Genomic DNA, 22,329 nt, shown 5'->3' with positions numbered 1-22,329 from the left:
CAAAAGCTATATACGTCACATCGATCACTCAATTTTCTATTGGTGCTGTCATTGTCCTCCTTGCCTGGAAAAAAAAATCAATAATTGGGGACTGCAAAAAAACACTGTATTTACAGACCATACTATAACTCACAAGTTGAAAACATGTATAAAAATAACATTTGGGTGTTAAAGATTGGTGTTGATTTTCTTTTCTTGCAAGAAGAAAAGAGTAAGATGGGCTTTTGTATTCAGGTGTAGCGCTCTGTGACATTTGTGTTTGAGTTCTACTCATGTGTCTTAAAATGAAAGCACGACCGCTAGAAAATAGCAAAACTAAACAGAGTTAAGAAAAGAGACTAAGCATGAAGTATTAACTAAAGGTAAAAAGTTAAAGCAAAGTTATGAATTTCTTAAGAGAAGACGCACCATTTCATTAGGCCTCTTGAGAATCCTTGACAACTCTTATTACACGGCCTTTACTGTAGAAACTGAATGATTAAACAATCTGCAACTTCTATCACTTCTGTATGCATCACTGTGAAACTGCTTATGTCTGATGTGAAAAAGCTTTGTGCTACATGAAAATTGTTGCATTTTCAATAAGCGATGTTTACTGAGAATGATTTATCACATATTCAAAGTCATACAAGGACAGAATAACCATTGCTCCAGATTCTACTTGGAAACAGTCTTATTTAAAGCTACAGTATGATGTGTAGAGGCTAGCATTCTCTGCTCTTGATGTGCGTGCTGTCATTATGCCAAGCTCTGAAGTCTCTCTGAGAGAAGGGTTAAGGATACCTATGAGCATGAATACATCAGCAATTGCTCGTTACTGGAGGGACTATGTCAGAAAATTTTAACATATCACCAAAGCCGAGTCCAAAGGCTTCTTTTTAGGATATGAACTGTGAAGGATAGTGGGAGGAAATCATTCCGGTTGTTTTATTGTATTAGGGACCGGACAGCCTACAGTCACTGATTCAACAATGAGCTCTGAATCATATCAAAGAACAGTCAAAAGTAAAGTGAGGGGACATCTGTCCAGGAGTTGAAGTGGAACCAGAAGTGAACTTTTAAAAGGATATTAATCCAAACCCCACTAGCAAATCCTCAAAGGAATGACATAATCAAAGCCCAGATTTAAAACTCCACTTAAATGTTGAGGAATTACTTGAAATGGGCAAAAAAGAAAAAGATTTGGCCTTTACTTTTTAATTGTGATCAGTTATTTTCACAAGTCAGTGTTGTGGTTGATAGAAGAACAGTGAATATATTCAGATTTTTCTTTTCATAGTTTTATCTGCTAGCAGTACTTTAAAGGGCATCAAAAGCCCAAGAATGTCAAAAATTCAACAATTTTGACATGGCTGACATGGCTCATAAGTAGGGATGGGTACCGGTATCCGGTGCCATCATGGCACCGGTTCTGACATAAACGGTAGTAACCAGACCGAAAAGCAGCGCGCATTTCGGTGCTTTATTTCGGTGCTTTATTTCGGTGCTTTTTTTTCCTGAGCTGTGATACACTTTCTTCTTCCTTACATTTCTATTGGCGGTTGGCAAACAACTGAAAGGTGCATTACCGCCACCAACTGGTATGGAATGATACACTTTAGATTCTAGCCAATCATTTTACGTTTCGAGGATAGTAGGCGGGTCCAGGTACGTACGTTCTTTTAGAGCAGAGCTACAGATTAAAAATGCCCAAGGCAAAGCGGTCAAAAGTCTGGCTGTACTTCACAGCAAAAGATGCAAACTCAGCAGCCTGCAACAAGTGCTTTAAGCTGATACTGTCAAAGGAGGTCACACTTTAAATCCGATGAACCTAGCCCTGCCAGTGTAGCAGAAATGATGATGGCAGCAGCAGCCGTTCTTCTCTGCGTGAGTAGCTTAATGTTGTTCGTGTGTAATTTACGTTGAGTAAGCTAACCGCGTTATTAAATCAATGCATGTAACGTGAACTAGCAAACACCATCATAGCTACATGCGGCTGTCTTCTTGTTTGATGGCAGATACTCCCTTCACCCTGGCCAAAAAGGCTAAAATGACCGAAGAAAAAGTGGAAAACAGCTAAACATGAGAGGTTTTTGGACAAAGTTTGTGTTTTTTCCATTGTTTAAGCACTGCTTCCAGCCCAGAGTAATACCATATATGCCCTATACCTGCAGAAAAGACTAACATTGTTATCTTTTTACAAAAAAAACAGCTGAACATGAGAGGTTTTTGGACCAATTTTGTGTTTTCCATTCTTTAAGCACCGGTTTGGGCACCGTTTAAGCACCGGCACCGTTCCAAAAGTACCGGTTTGGCACCGGTATCGGATAAAACCTAAACGATACCCATCCCTACTCATAAGGCTAGGATAATTACAAATAAATTCAGCATGACATGAGCAGTATGATGTGTTCGTTAGCACTAATGCATTTGCTGTTTACTTTAAAAAGCAAGCAAACAAACAAACCAGAATACAGCACGAAAATCTTTTTGGTAGAGAAGAAAAAAAGAGTTACAGCTCTGCATGTATAGCATAACAGAGTGTTGTCTTTTTATATAATAATGTGGGGGAGTTGGCTGTGGCACAGAAGCTAGCGCATTCATCTACTAATCGGAAGGTTGGTGGTTTGATCCCTGGCTGCTCCGGTCTGCTTGCCAAAGTATCCTTGGGCAAGATACTGAACCCCGAATCCGTCCTGATGCCTTCAGACTGTGTATCTGTGTATGTGTTAGATACAAAGCATTGTGTCATACTAAAAAAAGTGCTTGTATGAATGGTTGAATGAGGAATGTTGTATAAAGTGCTTTGAGTGTTCAAGTAGAGTTGATATGACTCCATGTGATATGATAAGACTTGACATGACTACCTCAGTACCGAGTACTGACTACTAGTTGTCTCTGTCTTAAAGTGGCAGAAAGTCAGACGGATGACAAAGGCAGTGCTGCGGGAAAAACACCATATCCTAATCCCCCTGTCTCAGCTCACTCTTTTGACAGAAATACTATCTATCCAATTTCAAGTCAGCGTAAAACACGGTTAATCGGTTGTGTGGTCATCTATCATGCCGCCAGCCACGTGATTTGTGAATTCGAGAGCGCAGAGAGACTTAACCGGGCAGAAGGTCCGGATTTGCCAGAACAAGTTGGCAGGGCATGCACCGGTACACATCACTGGCTTTTTCCACCATACACACACGATACCCTCATCTTCACATTTCACAAGTGATTTTGCAGAGCAAAGTTGATCAAAACAGGTTCTTCTTCTTGGAGTACTGAAATATTTAACTGCTTGTACCGAACATGTACAGTGAAGACATGAAATTAAAGGTGAAATGTAAAAAATTCTGCTCCTGTTTTATTTAATATTACTAGGCCCACAACCAAGATGCACAGTGAGCTACAGAGAAGCAACTGTGTCCAAATAACCGATGGAGAAGACTCTTCTGTGTCTCTGTTTTAGACATAAATCAACAAGTAAGCGCTTTGTTTTCATAAGATCTGCATCCACACCAATCTCCCTGTCAGTCCTGTGTTTTTTTTATCTTCCCCTTCGGTATTTCAGGCATCTTCCTCCATTGAGAGGACTTTCCAGCAGATAAAGATTTAATCTCTCTCCCAGTATCAACATGGTGACATAAATTAGCACGATGTAAAATGCATTCTTCTTTTTGCGCTCCAATGATAAAATCTCATTCCAGTTTATCTGTATCTTAGATTTTGAATTTGACTTCTCACCAAATTTAATTTTGAGTTGTGTTCAGTGTCTGCTTCTTCAATCCTTCAAAATAGGGCTGGGCCATATCATACCGTTCACTGTAATACCGGTATAATGTTGGGCAACGATAAGAAAATGAAATATCGCGATAGAATATGGGTAGAACGTGCATGCGCAGTGCCTTTGTTTTCATACGTACATGGCGGAAAAAGCATGGCGGCGACGGAGAATGAGAAGGGCGAAAGCGGATCGTTGAATGAAACGGATTAACCAGAATTGGTTTGTAAAAATGCTGCAACTTCAGTGGTGTGGAACTGGTTTAGCTTTCGTCCGTCAGATACACAACAATGCACTATTTTTGGTAGCGGGCCGTCGTTATTACCGTGTTTTTTGGAAAATATGGTGCACTTAAAATCAATCCTTTGATTTTTCTGAAAATCGACAGTGCCCCTTATAATCCCGTGTGCCTTATGTATGAATTCTGGTTGTGTTTACTGACCTCGAAATGATTTTATGTGGTACACGGCACTCGAAAATCTGTCAAATGTTTTAGTACAACTTTGCTAAGCTACGAACCCACGCCGCCTATCGTAGGCAGGAGCCTCGTGGAGTGATACGTACTGTGCTTCAACATAATATTAGGGCTTTGCGATATGACCAAAATCTCATATCCCGATATAAGACATCTATCGTCCCGATAACGATATAAATCACAAAAATGTAACATTTTCTGTAAATTCTGTGAATCTCGGGCAGCTCGACTTACGGGAAGTGTTTCCAGCTGGGCGTTGTGTAGCTGAAGTTGAGTGTTTTAACCGATACATGAAACGATACATTTAGATATAAGTTGTAACAGCCGCCGTTTTCTTTGTGAGTATTTATTACACGGCGTGCTGCGGGGAAAAGCCTGTTCTAACGTTTGAGTCTAAGGGTTTTTTTTAGCACCTGGCGGCTCTTTTTTAATTCTCATCTGTAAATACTCTGCTCTTTCACGTGATTCAGTTTATTTTGAAAAGTCTCAACAGGATCTTGAGCTTTATTGTGAAAGGTTTATGTGGAAAATAAACGAGTGGACACGCGATGGTTTTACCATCGTTGTTGCTAACGACAACGCATAAACACAGTCACTTGTCCGTCTGTAGTGTGGTTATATTAAATATAAGAGAAAGAGAGAACTTTAAGAAATTAATATAGCCACTACAGTGACCATCAAAACGATGAAAAAATATTGCAGTAAACGGTTTATTTTGCGACACCACGAAACAAACGATAGCGTAAAATGAAACGATAGACGTTTTTATATCGTCATCCCGAACAGCCCTACATAATATTACAGTATTGTGTGTGTATAACCTCTTTTTAAGTTTTGTGGATATTATACATGGTTATGCTGAGGATATGTCGGCCAATTTCCACTGGAAATGCCTTTTGGTTAAACTGTCAGCAAGGATTTGCATTTGCACGGTTAAATTTTTATTTAGCTTTAATGCACATAAAAACTAGCTGCTTGTTTAAGTAAAAATACGTTGATGGGGTTTTTTTTTTCCACTAATAAAGTTGTGGAGTTGTAAAGTAATTTGTCTAGTGTCAATTATATCGTCAGTTATATCGTTATCGCAAATTTTCAAAAGTATATCGTGATAAATATTTTTGGTCATATCGCCCTGCTCTAGTTCAAAATATCTTTAAACTGTAACATATGTGTGTTTAGCAAGGCTCCAAAGAAACAGGAGATTATTTTGCATTTTGAAAGGGGTGACCAGTGACTATTTAGTAAATTCCTACCAGGACCTTACTTTTGTTGATACTGTATTGGCAATAACTGCAGCATTGGCCACTATTATCCTTCAATTTCAAGATGGAATGACATCTCTCACTTTGTCTTCAGCCTCATGTAATCTCAATAAAGAGTGTGCTGCTTGAAAAGCTGTCAAAATAGAGGCGCTCATATATATGCAAATGTGTAATAAATACAATCTGCTGTGCTGAGTGCATGGCTTAAATAACGAGATAGGGCAAAGGATGGATGGAAACCCCAAACAGCGCTGCCTGCAGTTATGCGGCAGTTGGCAGGGTGATCTCCATCTCTTTCCTAACCGTGCCTGTGTTGCCCCAGTCAGTTGCATGGCCAATCAATGAACAGCACTTATTTTCTCAACAGATGGAAGAATATCATTGCCAAAATTTTCCAGTGCTGCCCCTATGACCTCATGAAGCTCCCTGAGCGGGAGCCCGTCTGCTGTGTCCCGCTGTGACCCTCTCCCGGGGTCATATAGGGTTGGTTTGCATGGACTCAGGAGGAGCAACTGCCACAGGCTTGTATTTACTGAAATCAATTGTGCGCTGTGCTTTTGTACAGTAAATCTGTGAATCTTCGAGTTGTTGAGGTGCATTCCCATTTCAGATTTGTCAACAAATGCGCAGCATGAGGTTGAAAGAGGAAGTGGATGATTACACTCGTATTAAGTTCTAATAAGGACTTTGACATTATTAAAAAGTTGTAGTGCCCTTTGAATCATTTGAAAACTGTCGGAGCAGTATACAAGTGAGCAGTAATTATGATTTAAAACTTGCTCAACATACAAAGATGGATGTAAATAGTGGCATGCTTTACCTTCGTATTTCAGAGGTTTGTTTATGTGGCTGTAGAACACCAAATTTAAACGTCACCTGTTTGGCTCATTTCTGACAGATTTCTAAATCTTATATTCCATTTTTCTCCTATGTGAAAGAACCTGTTGCAAGCATTGAACAAATGATTTCTTGGTGACTGCTTGTTACATTACAACAGGGTTAGTTTAGTTAGCTTTACACACCAATACCCCCTAGTTAAGTTAAGGAAAAGGTCATGGTTTGGAATTTTGCTTCTAAACCACCACAGAGGCTATTAAATTTAACAATCAAGATGTAATTTAAGTGCAGGTTTAATTCAAGGGCATAGCATTAACTGTTTCACAGTTAATTGGCTGAATTACATCCATTTTTATACACTGTCCCATATTTTCAGGGGGTCAAAAGTAATTGGGCAAATTAACAAAATGTTACATTTAAAGACTGACTGAAGTGTAGAGCCCATTGACATCAAAAAGTGTTGCACTTCTTCCCTTGAGATGCTCTGTTAGTCATTTATTTCAGTTGCTACTTGTTTCTGTCTTTCTGCATTTTTGGATATAGTTTTGCATCTAATAATAATAATAATAATAATAATAATAATAATAAAATGACTGATCTAGCAGTTGAAAATTATCCCATTTCTTTACATTGGGAAGCTCCTGGGTTGCATGTGCAGAATGTCCTGTACAATTTACAATATGCCCCACTAGACACTACGGATATGGTTCCACTGTAGCATTAATACTGCTTCCACTTTTTCTTTGCCATGTTTTCTCTTCTGATTCTGGTGTCAGTTAATTTTGGTTTATGAACTGTGCAGGCTCCTTTAGATGTTTTCTGTCTAATCTTCGACTCTTGTTGTGTAACCAGTGGTTTGCACCTTAAAGTAAACTCTCTGTATTTACAGTCATTAAAGTGTCTTTCAATTGTATACTTTGGTAATAATGTATATATAGGTTGAGATTGTTCTTGACTTGGTTTGATGTTGTGGAGCGGTTTTTCTTAACCCTGGAAAGAATTCTGTTAGCATGAAGTTTAGCTTTCTTCTGCAGTACTCCAGATCTCCAGACCAGAATGTAGCAAATTATCAATGTGCCCTTGCCTAAAGTCATAGGAATCTATCTCTTTGGTTTATTTTGGTCTTTGAGTCCATGGCCTCCTTAACTTTGACTGATGACTCTTTAGACCTGGGGTCCCCAATCCCAGTCCATCTCACCCTGGGTCAATACACCTGAATCACGTGATTAGTTCATTACCAGGCCTCGGAAGAACTTCAAGACATGTTGAGGAGGTAATTTATCCATTCAAATCAGCTGTGATGGATCAAGGACACAACTAAAACCTGCAGGGACACCGGCCCTCGTGGACTGGGATTGGGGACCCCTGCTTTAGACCTCATGTTGAGAGTTCCACTGAATAAAATACCACATGCCATATCAACATTTGGAATCAAATCCAGCTTTTATCTAGTTAATCTGTAAGGTAAAAAACACTTTAAATAACCTTTGAATCATTTTGCAATGCTGTCTGTGTCTTTGGCACATGCTCCCATAGCTACATTGTGATGGGATGGTTTTACTCTCCCCAAGTTGTGAAAGGATGAGTGGCATTTAAAACTTAAGCCAGTTAATCTATCATCTCAGCAAAATTGTTTTTTTGCTCTGTAAGCAACTTTTACCTGAAATTATACACTGCAAACTCTATTGAACTCCCTTTCTATTCCTTCCACGCATTAGTGGATTTAGTTTGCCCACAAGTAAAACAAAAGAAATTGATATTTCATATGCAATCCACACTGTATGTAATGGGGTTACACAGCTCTTGCATTATTAAGAGCAATGCCAGATAGAAAATACTAAGTACTCAAAGTATTTACTTATCCAGGCAGCCACTTAAATTATTGACACTCAACTTGATTTAAAATGCATTTGGTGCTTAGACACAGTCAGAAGTCCCCACTGTATGCATACTTACAAAAAAAGAAGAAAATTACAGAAAAATTGTATTGTTTAGAGAACAAAAGCGTGTAGCCTGGGAAGTACCCTAAACAAGCACATTACAAGCCAAATTTTGTATTCCTGCCCTGCAGGAGTCCCTGTTACATAATACTGCTTGAGCATGAAGGTTCTGTCCTGTTTATACCCATTGGTGCTTGCTGGGATTCACAGCCCTTTCAAATATATCGACTTATCATGCTTCATGGAAAAAGTTCAAATGTTATGACTGCTGCTGACCTCTTGCATATTTTTAAAGGTCTAATAACTGACTGCATGATGAGCGCATACATTTTAAAAAGGTTCTTTAATCGTTGATTGATTTCTGGTAGAAAGTATCAGAGGGTTATTTAGGAAAAAAAAACCACAACTCTAAATGTGCATGTCTCATTTTTACTGTCAATGTGTTTATGGATATGAAATATGAATCTCTTTGCAATTAACTGTTCTCAAACGCTCACTCACAGTCAAGGAGCTAATCAAATTAAAGATAACCAGAGGTTCTGTATCAAACAGACTCCTTTTGCACATTTTGCTGAGCCTGCACATCCAAGTATCTGTTCCTTTACAATCACACACTTATTAACTTTTAATCCCAGTGTAGCTGCCTTTGTAAGATGCAATGTTCTAAGCATTCTTTAGCCTACCAAGTCTTTTGAGTTTTACAGATGAAGGAGAACCAACCTCCCATGCAGGCAGTAAAATGTACAAAAGTGTTGTTTGTGTCTCGTGAGTCACAGGCCAGGGTCTATAGGTTTTATTGGTCAAATCTGCTCCGCCGTTTCCCTCAGTGGTATGAAACAGCTGTTACAGTGTGATGGGCCCAAAAAATAAAAAATAAAAAATATGCAGGGCAGCTTACAGTCCTTGTAACACTGCCTCTCATAAACCCCATGGCCTAGAATAAAACTGCTGATTAATAGCTTGTGCACATTAAAAGCACGATCGGGTTTGAGAGTGCCAACTGCGCTTTTGGCCCCAGTGTACAGTGAAATGCAAGGCGCCTCTGTGCAGGATTGAACAGGGCGCAAGCAGGAATGTGGGGTAATAAAGACAGCCAGCGCGCACATTAATGAAACGGCGAGAAGTGGACGGTGTGTTATCTATAATACGAATTTCCAAATCATACAAATGCAAATATATAAGTTGAATGAGAGCGAAAGATCTGAAAGCCGAGGAGCCGTTAAAGCAAGCCTAGTGGGGTTTTACAAGGGAAATTATTTAGGCATGAACAGTAATACAGTCCATTACATTTTATGAACTCAATTACCTCAAAAAGGCTGACTTCTTGTAATGACACCAGTCTAACCTCTGTAGATAAACTCAAGATTGAATTACCTTTGCAGCAGAATTTGTGGATTCGTTGCAAGTGAGCTTGGTTTCCCAGAGGAAACAGGAAATGTCATTAGAGAAATAAGCATGTGTGGTGGTGTTTAAAATGAGGATGTATCTAGGGCTCACGAGATATAACTTTCCAGCTGCTTTAACTTGCAAGTAGTGTTATTTGTTGTTGTTGTGCTTCTTTATGGCATTGGTTAAAACAAGAAAGCTGCTGCCTGATTTGTGCCCTTGGCTGTTTAGACGCACTTGTGCGGTTGTTGAATTTGTGCACAGGGACTTGTACCGTCCTAGTAGCAGTGAATATCTGCAAGTGAAATAATATAATTTGCTCATGAGCATGTTTTATCACACTCATGGCAATAATCTAAACCTCTGTTTCAGAAGTCCCATCGTCCCCGTTTCTTGTCTGTTTCATTTCGGTGAGAAACAGATGCACAGTAAGATAAAATCGTGCATTTCACTGAGGCCCGGATTGCTTAAAACTTCTCCAATAGTGGAAATCAACTCTACTCTCTAGTGTCTACAAATCGACATATTCGAGCTTGGGCCATTCAGTATCAAAACCCATCTGGATTTCTTTATTGGCAGCTAGAGTTTGGGAGCCCTTTAAGCAATGAACATGGCAGCCTGAGGCATGGATCGAGGGCTGAGAAACTCCCAACGCACAAACAGAGGCTGCAGTCACCTCCAGGAGAATTCTCCCGAGACCAGAGGAGGGAGGTCCTGAAAAGGTCCTGAGATTTAACAGAAAGTGCCAGCGATGATAAAGTATGCTGCCAAAAAAGAAGAAGAATTTACAACTTGCAGGGCCCACGCTGTATCCACGGGGAGTAAATGAAAACAAGGTTAATGCATTCGGCTCTTATTACCCACGCTGGTAGACAAGCCATCAGCTGTGTCAAGAAGCAGAAAGGCAAGAAATCAAAACAGCGAGCGATATGCCGGCTGGTACACAATAAAAATCGTGCAACCAAGGAAACCTACTATGCCTGCTCTTTGGTAATGACTTATAAAGCACGGTGGAAAGACTTTGTTTCTACAGTGACTGAACCCAGACTGAAAGGTCTGCACCAATAGGCTCTTCTAGTAGGTTTATTGACTTCTCTGCTTTCCATGACCCTCAATAGCTGGTGGAGACGCAGTTGGAAAAATGTCCCAACAAAACAAAGAACAAAATGTTTTGAGAGTCCCTGTTGGCTAGTCAACCATGGGTGATTGTTTCCAGATTACAAGAGTGCCAAGAAGCCCCCTGTGACCTACAGTGTAATGGCATGGGTCTTTAATCTCCTGTTTTGTTCCCTAGATAGTGTTGTCTTAATAAGTGGCGTGTCTGTGTTTGGATGTAATACCCTCTCTAATAAGACTTAAGCTCCCTTCTCTTTGGATGCCAGCTTGGAGCTCTAGAGTGTCGCAGTGTGAGGTCAGACAGCTTGATTCCCAGATCTCACACACCCAGATGGGCGACTACGACCAATTGCTCCCGTGTCAGTCACGCTGACCCGTCAGCTCCGGGCTTAAACAGTGGGGCGGTGGCAATCCTGCTGGCCAGCAGGGGTCCACTGACTCAGCATGGCAAATAATCTCTCAACAAGGGTTGCTGCTCCTGTCTAATGCGCCTATTAGTCATATGGGCACATTAACAGTTAGAAAAAGTAAAGAGGGAGATTTTAAAAGCATGGTTGGACTTTGCCTTTAGAAATGTCTATCGATCATTATGCATTCATTCATTTTAATGATGATGAATCACTGGCAAAAGCACAGCTATTGATATTAAAACAGACCTTTGCTATTTTTACATTGATGGGTATAAATCATCTGTGGAAGGTACCTGTGCCTCTGTCTTAGATCAGTATTAGCATAAAAATACTTACATATCATATTTATACAATGCTAGAAAGTAAACAGTGAAGAGGAAAACAAGATGAGCTGACCTCAAATGAGCAGAATTCACAGTTTACAAGGACATATTTACTGCTCCCCTTATTTGGAAAAGCCTTTAAACCTCCTGCTGCCACTTTTGTGACATCATCATATAAGAATGTAACCGTCAAAAGAAAAAGATTGGTAAACTCAAACAGGAACGAACGCAAAGGTAGAATGACCTCTTTACTTTTGCCAGCAATTATTGACTGGCCCATTTAACACAATCTGCACGAATCATTGAAAGCGAATTCATCCCCCAAAGCGACTCTTCCTATAAAACCCAATACCCCTACACAGCACCCCCCCTCCGCCCCCTTACCCCAGCTGCACCTGGGAACAAAGCCCATTATTGCTCCTCCGAACGTAGATGCTGTGACAGGTAAATGTTGTCTCTGAAGAAAATGTCCCATGATGACAACATTCACTGCAGGGTGACTATTATCCCTGATTCATCATTCTCATACACTGCGGAGGTTTGCGTATTTCTTGCCTGCAGCTTATCAGCAGCAGCCATTCTCTCTCTGCCTTGTGCTCCTCTTTCTATCTTCCCCCCCCTCTCCTGCCTTTTTCCTCCCTCTGTCCTGCTTCAGCAAATCCCACCAGCCAAATGCTTTACCCTAAAAATCTAATGGAAGTGATTTGACTTCCGATTAATATGGCTGACAGAGGCAAAACACCAGGGCAGTATACTACTGTGCCTATTATGCTAAACAGCGGCTGCATGGAAAGAAAAGCCCACGGGGCTTTAGGCTGTTTGGCAACAGCAGCTGGCGAGGTAAACACAAAACACATTTCTGAGGAGTGTCACAAAAATGTGATATCAATATTTTATACTTTGTGATGCCAGTGCAGCACTTCCAATTAAATCACGCATCTTGATGTAATAAACGCAAGGATATTGGTTTCGGCCTTGACACTTATTATTTCCACTGTTTTGTCACTGCAGCAGCTTCCAGTTTGATGAACGCCACTGAAAGTGATAATTGCGCTTCTGGTTGGCGTCTTCCTGCAGGACAAGGGTCTAATTCAATGGTGTGGGCTCAAATCGAAGATGTTATATGAGGCCTAAGACCCAAGCTAATTAAATTGACATTATAACACCTCAGCGAAAACTTGTAGCATTTGTGCTCCTCGATACCTTCCGTCCCTCTCCCCAACGTGGCCACAAATATTATTCTATCTGGAGTTCATAACTCTCCACTCGATTTATAGACAAACTGTCTACATCTGCCCCCACATAAAGGCTGATCCCTACATTGTTCTGTTCACACTATATAAATATTATATTGTGTTTTCCTAGAATCAGGACATGGCTGCCTAGGGGACATTCTATAAATACACCCTGACAGGCTACATGGCTTTTAGGGTCCTCTGTGTATTCACTTGGCTTGCTTGGAGTAAAAGCCTCTGTGTTTCTGCAGCTCTAAGGGATGATCTATGTGCACCAGGCTCACTGTGATTCGATCTAGCTCAGAAGAGGGCTTTTTTCATTTAAAAGTGCCAGCATGTCCAAGGTTTGTTAGAAGCAGAAGAAGGAAAATGGGCTGAAGTCCTCTGTGAGGAAGTTTGCCAGGAGACAATCAAACAGTACCACACAGGGATCTGCTGTCTTGCAATTTAAGAAAAAAAATAATGCTAATTCAAGCAATAATAGCAACCCAGTCCTCACTGCAGAGGAAACACTGGTAGTTACCCTACTTTACAACATTGAAAACATACAAACCCAGCAGCCTAGAACTGATATTGGATCCATGATGCCTATACCAACCTTTTGAGTGTCACAGACAACTGTCATGACAGCAAAACGAAAGGTCACAACAAGCAAGCTGATTTTGAAATACAGCAATTTTTGACTACAGTGGTAGTTATGGTGTGGTTTAGGCCCCTTGTCATGAAAAAAAAGCTCCCTATTTACTTTCTACAGATGGAATAAAACCCCTCGTTGGACAACAGTGGCAACCGAATGAAATAAATTAAATACTTCCCAACTCCTTACCTTTATCCACAAAAATAAAATTTGAAATCCTAGTGGGACCATTAAAAAGACAAATCACATGGTATTCCATCTTTTTCGGGGATGCGGTTTGACACCTTGTAATCCACACGGTAGAAACTGGAGAAAATTCCCAGTGCATGTGGCTTATGCCAAACAACAATGCCGAAGATCAAAATGACACTTGTGAAATTCTGATGAGCAAGTCAACACAGCGTCACATGATCACTCACACACTCGCTTCACATCATTTTTATTCATTGAATGAGCACGCGTGCCAAATCCCTCTTAAAGTTCAAGTAACCAAAACAATTCAAATGCCATGCTTTTTTGGAGTCTTAGTCAAGCAAGGACCTTTCCATTACCACTATGAATGGGAGCAATGTCACATTTGCCTCCCAGCACCAGCCAAACTAAATACTAAATAAACGAAAATAATTCTGGTATGCATAAGCAGAAACAAAACAGTTTTTGGCACACAATCACAGCTCACTGCATACCCCCTCAAATTATTTAATTACCGGGCCCCGGGTGAGTATATATTTAAGCCATCATTATCTACCGAGTGCAATTGTTGTTAGGAGAAACCGTTGCGGCTCATAAAAATGGTATTTAAAAGAATAGTCGTAATTCTACCTTCTTTTTGATCAAGAACATCAAGCACTGTGAAAAACCTCAACAGGGTGACCTACACAAAGTTTAAGGACATACAACAGTTCTCAATTTTCTCCCTATGTGGCGTTACTCAACCTGCCATAGAGACACAGACATAACAATGTGGATGATAACTTCCATAAAATATCCAAAGGAATCACTGCGTAAGGAAGTCACAAAGAAAGGTTGACTCTACCTATGGCGTTCCTCACTTCCTTCTAGCTTGCCATGTATTATCTTCATCCCCAAGTTGTGTGTCTCAATAAAAGTATCTTAAAAATTAAATTCACATATTTCATTGGTTTTTACATTTTCATTTTAAGTATCAGTGGTACATGACCTTCAACTTTTGAGAAACCTACAACATATTTTTTAAAGCATATAGTATATTTGATGTGGGGCGATCGTGGCTCAAGAGTTGGGAGTTCGCCTTGTAATCGGAAGGTTGCCGGTTCGAGCCCCGGTTTGGACAGTCTCGGTCGTTGTGTCCTTGGGCAAGACACTTCACCCGTTGCCTACTGGTGGTGGTGAGAGGGCCCGGTGGCGCCAGTGTCCGGCAGCCTCTGTCAGTGCGCCCCAGGGTGGCTGTGGCTACAATGTAGCTTGCCACACACCAGTGTGTGAATGTGTGTGTGAATGGGTGGATGACTGGTTGTGTAAAGCGCTTTGGGGTCCTTAGGGACTAGTAAAGCGCTATATAAATACAAGCCATTTACCATTCATCGTAGTCTCAGCAGGATGCATGTTTGATAGTGGTCCAACTCGAGAGCCAGAACGTAGGTAGGAGATAGATTTGATTGATCTCACATGGGAAATTGTTGAAATGCCACTGGCTGTGACAAAACAGCAATAATTCGTGCCCTAGGAAGGACAACAGGATGGGTTTGGAGATGCCAATTAACTACAATCTCAACTTTTAAGCACACAAACTTCTTCCAAAACCAAACAAGCACAAGGAGAAAATACAAATAGCTCCACTGTGAAACAAAAATGGAAATTCAATCATTTCAGATGCACATTATTCAGAAACAAACTGGTCAAATTTTCAGAAATTCATATTCTAGATGAGAACTTCACACTAGAGAAATCTGCATTAACATTGCATTTGTGTTCCTCTCAGCTCGTCAAACTTGCTAAACAGTGTAAACACCGAAGCACATCTGCCCATGATGAAGATTTCCTCAGGAGATCACAGACCTGATTCAGAATCACCTACACTGATAAAGCTCATTCTAATGCAGGAGTATTTCATCCAGTGCAGCTGTCTCATTATTTTTTTTTTTTTAATGCATAGATAATGACAATGCTTAACCTGTTACCGAATTTACTGAATCTCAAACTAGTGTCCATAATTTTCCAGAAGTGAAAATGCTGCAAACAAACGATGACAGATAATGAATAATTCTTACAGTTTTGGAAGCAGATCAAGGTGGCAGTGGATTGCAGCCAGGAGAAACCTCTGAGGCTAGGCTTTTTACGTAATCTCCAAGTGCCCCATTGAGAAAAGCACAAGCTATTACATTAAGATGCGGCTAAACACCACATTCTAGGAGTAAGCAGTATTAAAAGCACATCGAGACCAAAAAGACACAAAAGAGCGTCCAAACAAACCAAAATTCAAGTAATGCTGAAAATTAAGATGCTGACTCAATTCAAACATGTCATTACTTTCCATTTGTTTGACTTACCTCATATAACGCATTAATTATCAATGGTCTAAGTCATAGTAGTTACATAAAACTGTCTAAATAGCACAGGCAATATAATCAAAATGATTATATTAACAACACTTATTGGCTATAGTCTTATATACAACTCCTGCAATGTGCTCACAATTTCTGATTTCAAAGACTCTGTGACATCAGCGTGTTCGTTAATAGAACTAATAGTTTTATTTTATTATCTTTTGTTTATGTGACACTTTTATGCAAGTAAAGACATTTTCACAAGCCCCCCCACCCCCCCAAAACGAGGAAAGTTATTTTGCAAGTCATGCAACTGCTCCAAAAATGGAGTGTCACGTGCACTGATGGCATTAAAGATGGATGAGCACCTGGACCGACCTTTAAGGGTTTGCAGATAAATACAACAAAATCAAACCAGTAACGGTACCAAAAATAAAGAAGATTTATTCATAACACAGGGAAAAAGACCCAGGGAAACCAAGTTAACGATAAAAACGATAAAAAAATAACGATAAAAACCTGAAAACCATCAATTTCACACCCGGGCCTCAACTCTCGCAGATTGGATTGTTGGACAGATGGCCTCAGGTTTGGCTCGAGAACACTTTTGGTATACAGACAAGTTCATGGTCAACTAAGTGACTGCAAGGCACCCAGGTCCTGTGGCTGCAAACAAGCCAAATCATCCCTCCACCACACTGTTTGACAGTTGGGATGAGGTGTTTGAGCTGAGATGCTGTGTTTGGTTCTTGCCAAATGTGGCACTCTGCATTATGGCCAAACATCTCCTCTTTGGTCTTTCTCTCCAAAGTGCTGTTCCAGATGCCTTGTGGTTAGTCAAATTTGCAAACCTAAGCCATGCTGCCATGTTCATTTAAAGAGAAGAGGCCATCTCCTGGCAACCCTTCCAAACAAACCATATTTGTTCACTCAAATTTTAATGTATGCTAGGGACATGACATTTGTCATATGTCAACCCTTAGAAACGAAAGGGGGCATGCTTTGTTTTTTTACACGGTGTACATAAATAAAATGCATTTTTGGATCGGTTTTCTTTTTTTTGGATTTGCATACTATATACTAGGGCTGTACGATATAACAGGGGAAAAACATCTATCGTTTCATTTTACGCTATCGTTTGTTTCGTGGTGTCGCAAAATAAACTGTTTACGACAATATTTTTTCATCGTTCTGATGGTCACTGTAGTGGCTATATTAATTTCTTAAAGTTCTTCTCTTATATGTAATATAACCAAACTACTGACGGACAAGCGCCTGTTTTTATGCGTTGTCGTTAGCAACACAACGGTAACGCCTTCGCGTGTCCGCTTGTTTATGTTCCACATAAACCTTTCACAATAAAGCTCAAGATCCTGTTGAGACTTTTCAAAATAAACTGAATCACGTGAAAGAGCAGATTATTTACGGATGAGAAGTAAAAAAGAGCCGCCAGGTGCTAAAAAATAAACCTTAGACTCAAACGTTAGAACAGGCTTTTCCCCGCAGCACGCCGTGTAATAAATACAAAGAAAACGGCGGCCGTTACAACTTATGTCTAAAAATGCATAGTTTCATGCATCGGTTAAAACACTCGACTCCGGGTAAAGGACGCGCAGCTGGAAACACTTCACGCAAGTCGAGCTGCCCGAGATTCACAGAATTTACAGAAAATGTTACATTTGTGTGATTTATATCGTTATCGGGACGATAGAATTCTTATATCGCACAGCCCTACTGTATACTGTAAAAGAACTTGGATAAAGCTGCTCCAGATATGATCACACTTTAGCACACATTTTAAAGTGTGAGCTGTAAAAATCTTTTGTACGTGTCTCAGTAAGCTGACGGGGAATTTGGATGCTGTCCTATTATCTGAAAGCCAACACGGATGGTGCCAGCTCCTGCAGACTAAATCAGTAGCAAGGATGGTTTTATGTTAAGCACATAGACTTAGACTTTCCTGCACACATTCGAATCATTTATTCAGATGCACGATGTCTTAATAAGGGCTCCATGTTCATTCCTGGTGACACACAGTTTGATAGTCTATTTGTGGATTTTTGGTCCTCCTGCATATTTTCCAGGCACCTTGGAACAGTCCTGCTGTGAACTGGGGCCATTTTTCCTGAAGCTTTTTAATTAATCACATGACAGTGTTCCATAACCTGGAGATTTCAGCAAGCATGAGTTCCCAATGAACTACTTTAACCTCAAGCAGTCACACTCTTTTACTCTGAGGCTGAAAATATTTCACTGAACTACAAACAGTTTAAAAGCTATTTGCATTCGGAGTTTTAATCTTGCTGAAAAGCATTTCATCAAAAGTTGGGTTTAATTCATTTTGTTTCCCAGCTGTTGTGGCAGTTACAGTTGTGTTCTAGGTTATCCACCAATTTGGGGAGCAAATCTGACCACATTATACCAACTTATTGTTCGTACAAGTTACAGGCAAAATTAAGCCAAGATAACCCACATGTTAACTGTTCAAAGTGTGTTTGGTATATAGTACAACAATTTTATCCTTTATGTGACATTATCTTGGCCTGCTATGTTGAAATATTGATAACAAATATTGATAACAAATATACAATAAAAAGCACTAGTGTGTGGGCTATAAAGCCTGACCGATATAGGATTTTCAGTCAGCAAATGTTGAAGCATAGATATCTGCTGATATGTTTGTTTTTTCTCTCAGAGATAGTAAACAAACAGATTTCCCTAGTATTTGTTACGTGCAGTTATTTATGAGTCCTTACTAGAATAATACAACAATGCAGCTAAAAGTACATTTGTTTTGTTTTCACAATAAGTCGTCGATTACCTGTTTACTCTCAACCCTTCTCACTCCCGAGGGTGTAATATACTGATGATTTGTCAAGTCCCGGGGTGTTCCTGAGGAACGCGAAAGGTGAGCGTCCACGTTCTTCTGCTACGCGCCTGGTTATGGATGAAATCCAGTAGAATGACGCTCCCGCGGTAATACACGTTCCAGCCATGTATTCAAATCCTAACCCTAACCTTATCCCTAACCTTAACCACGACTTTAATGACGTTAGATAGTGTTTTCCAAAGCGATTTAAGCAAAACGAACGTACATGTGTAGATTCATTCCACATGGTTCTCATGTTTTCTCACAGTCAGGAGTTAAAGTGGGCTGGAACTATTTAAGACTATGTTAAATAGTATGTATATGACTATGTATATAAGACCATTTTTCCAATCTGGTAATATAGGGACGTGTTGGGTGCCCGGAAGCATAATATATCAGCGATTTGTCACCTAGTGTAAAATGCTACGCTTTGAGAGTGACAACGTGTTGTTATTCCGGTTGTTGTTGGAAAGTTGCAAAGTGCCCTCTCATGGATTAACGATCCAACACTCATAACAAGGTGTTTCTCTGTCACTTCTTTATTTTTTTACATTTTCATTTTCGGACAATAAATTTAAGTTATTTGCCACTACCGATATTTCAAATTGTTAATACCTGTTGATAATATATACCAATATATCGGTCAGGTTCTTGTGGGATATAACATATATGTAGTATTTGTAATCTAGCACGTTTATTGTAACAGCTCAAGGAAATCTATCCATCCATCCATCCGCTTATCCTTTTTCTGGGGGCGCTGGAGCCTATCCCAGCTGTCACAGGGCGAGAGGCGGGGTACACCCTGAACAGGTCGCAAGTCTGTCGCAGGGCTAACACACAGAGACAGACAACCATTCACACTCACATTCACACCTATGGGCAATTTAGATTGCTCAATTAACCTTTCCCCACTAACTGCATGTCGTTGGACTGTGGGAGGAAGCCGGAGTACCTGGAGAGAACCCACGCAAACACGGGAGAACATGCAAACTCCACACAGAAAAACCCTGATGGTGGAACTGAACTCAGGACCTTCTTGCTGTGCGACAACAGTGCTAACCACCGTGCTGCCAAGGAAATCTATTCAATCATAATTACACTTCACACAAAATAACAAAGATAATAACAAAAAAAAGTAACAAAAAGAAAAACAACAGCTTGGGATCCCACTGACAAGATTTTCTAATTATACAGAGCAAAGGATGGCAATGCCAGTGTGTCAAGATTTGACCTTTTCCCCAAAAGTGGACTATCACAGACTTCTTTCCCCTGACCCCCCGAGAGAGGAGAACATCTGCTGAGAAAAGCTGATTTGCATCCGCAGTGTAAAGTTAGCTGCCTCAGGTCAAAATCTGGAGATGTGACTGTCTCACGCTCACTTTGACGCTGTAGTGTCAGTTTCTTCCAAGTGGATGTTAAGGACAAACTGAAGACTGTGTATGTTTTCATTTAAAAAAATAACAGGGGGAAAAACTTATTTCCAATAGCTCCAAAATTTGTCTGGCTTAGTAATGTATTAGACTTGAGCTTTTTTCACATCATCAAATGCCCTCGGGGGACCAATTAAAAATAATATAAATGATATTGCTTTTCCCCATTGCACACACAATACCGCATCACAGCCCATGCGCTTTTATGGATTAATCTAAGAACGAAAGAAATAAAAGGTTTAATCTGCCTGCCATTATTAAAACCAGAAGCCCTCATTCCCCTCTGGTTCTTTAAAACGCCAGGTCATCTTTAGAAAATACATCAACAGCATCAAACTGAGTGTTTGCAAAAGAAGCGAGAGTCATGCTTAACAGCATCCCAGTGTGTCCGTGTTCATTACTGCGCAAAGGCAAGGGTAAGTTCAAAGAGATCAGAGAGGTCAGTTTTCCTCCTACACCCTTTATTTCCCTGGGAAATAAAACATAATAAATCCATTTACAATTGTGAAATTCAATTTAGTTCTTGGTTCAAATGTTGGAAATTAAATGGGGGAAAAAAAGCATCTTTGAAGAGACAAAAATAACAGCAGCAGGATAGCAGATAAGGGTCCCATTACGCACAATTTGTTATTCAATAAATCATTAATGGGCTCTATGAATAGCAGTTGTTGATGGACAAGAGTTAGAGCAGAAAGCAGTGTTGCTGATGCATCACAATCTGTGCAAGTATTGGCCCAAGCAGCCATGCATACTTCACAATACAATGCATAATGTATGGCTGCTGGGTGCTGACATGCTGCTAGATCTTGTCGTTATGGCGGCTTTTCAGCTCAGAACTAGGCTCCTCCTTAATGAAGAGCTTTTGCATGTTTTTCAGCATACATGCCAGCAAAAATAAGACATATAAAACAAACAGAGGATCTTTGTTTTTCAGTGTTTTTCAGCTGATGGTTAATGTTAAGTAAAGTGAAACAGATAAGCAAAGACGCATGCTATACTAGCATAATCAAGGGTTCGTGTGTGAACTTGGGCATCGATTCAGTCAATGTCAGGAGAATCAAGATAGGAGATCAGATATTGTCTGCAGCGTCCCTTTTTTGAGAGCAGGAAATAGTCTGCATCGGCTCATGTTCTCGCTCCTGGAATTGTTCTGTTTGGTTTAGGGAATGATGCTGCCTGGGCAGAGCGTGCAGAGGGCAGCGTATATTCACTGGCTCGCTTTGAATTCACAGCACAATTATCTGCTCTATTCTCACACGGGCTCAATTGGACTTTGTAATTGGGAGCTGGCAGGTTAAAGACCACTTGATGTCCGATCACAGTGAGTTGACATTTATGCTCTCACATGCAGCACCTAGAAGAGTTCAGGGCTGTGGTTCAAAAAGCTCATGTTAGTTGTGACAGACAACGAGTTGACAGGTTTCACAGGATGAATTTAGCTTTCTAAAACCACTCCTTAAACCTATGTTTCCACTAGTTGTTCCAACACACCTATAAAAAGATTTTACAAACTGTGGAAGGAAAGGGTCAGTCAGGTGTTACCTTTAAAGCCGCCATAGTAATAAAGTATTCTGCGCATGTAAACAAGGAAAAGGTTAAATGCGCAGATGGTTAGCATAAAAGTTTTCTCCTGTCTTCATCAGACAGCCAGTGTTGTGTATTATTAATGCAGTGTTAGTTCTATGCCGTGAACTCTGATAACTTATGCAAGCACTCTGCATTTTTGCCCTAATAAGCAGCAAACACAATGATTAAAAGAAGAATAAATCTGTTACTACGCTATCTCTGCTCGCCATCACTCTCCCTTTTGGGCCAGATGATGCATTATTATGGGAGTCTAGTTGTCACCCTGGCAACTAGCATGGTGCAGGGAACAACCTTAGACAGAAAGCCCAGCGGAGACTTCCCTCTTCCCTTCCAATTATCATTCATCTGTGTGCAGTGACCCTCACAAGACTTGCAACGGTGTCGTGTGGAAATTCCCTGCCCTGTTAAAAAAAAAAAGGTGGTGGGGGGGTCTATCTAACAATGCCACACAGATAAATAAATGGCCTACATAAATAAATAAATCCAACAGGCAAGGCAAAAAGAGAGATTGAGGCCAAGGGAACAAATTGCAAGGTGGGCCAAAGT

General features: G+C 40.3%; 1 protein-coding gene and 1 long non-coding RNA gene across 9 annotated transcripts in view; both read right to left on the bottom strand.

Annotated features, from left to right (window-relative positions):
• cadm1a (cell adhesion molecule 1a) overlaps positions 1-22,329 on the bottom strand; it is a 467,431-nt gene that overhangs the window by 380,974 nt on the left and 64,128 nt on the right. The window lies entirely within an intron of this gene.
• On the bottom strand, positions 1,293-11,874 carry LOC146510380 (uncharacterized). The gene is made up of 3 exons (XR_014876293.1): positions 7,702-11,874; positions 2,325-7,494; positions 1,293-1,352 (listed from the first exon to the last, which is right to left on the bottom strand). It is a non-coding gene; the product is annotated as an uncharacterized LOC146510380 (long non-coding RNA).

This window comes from Neolamprologus multifasciatus, chromosome 10, assembly GCF_963576455.1.
Source record: "Neolamprologus multifasciatus chromosome 10, fNeoMul1.2, whole genome shotgun sequence".
Lineage (NCBI taxonomy): Eukaryota > Metazoa > Chordata > Actinopteri > Cichliformes > Cichlidae > Neolamprologus > Neolamprologus multifasciatus.
Note: the sequence above shows the minus strand (reverse complement) of the source record. Positions and strands in the feature narration are given on the sequence as shown.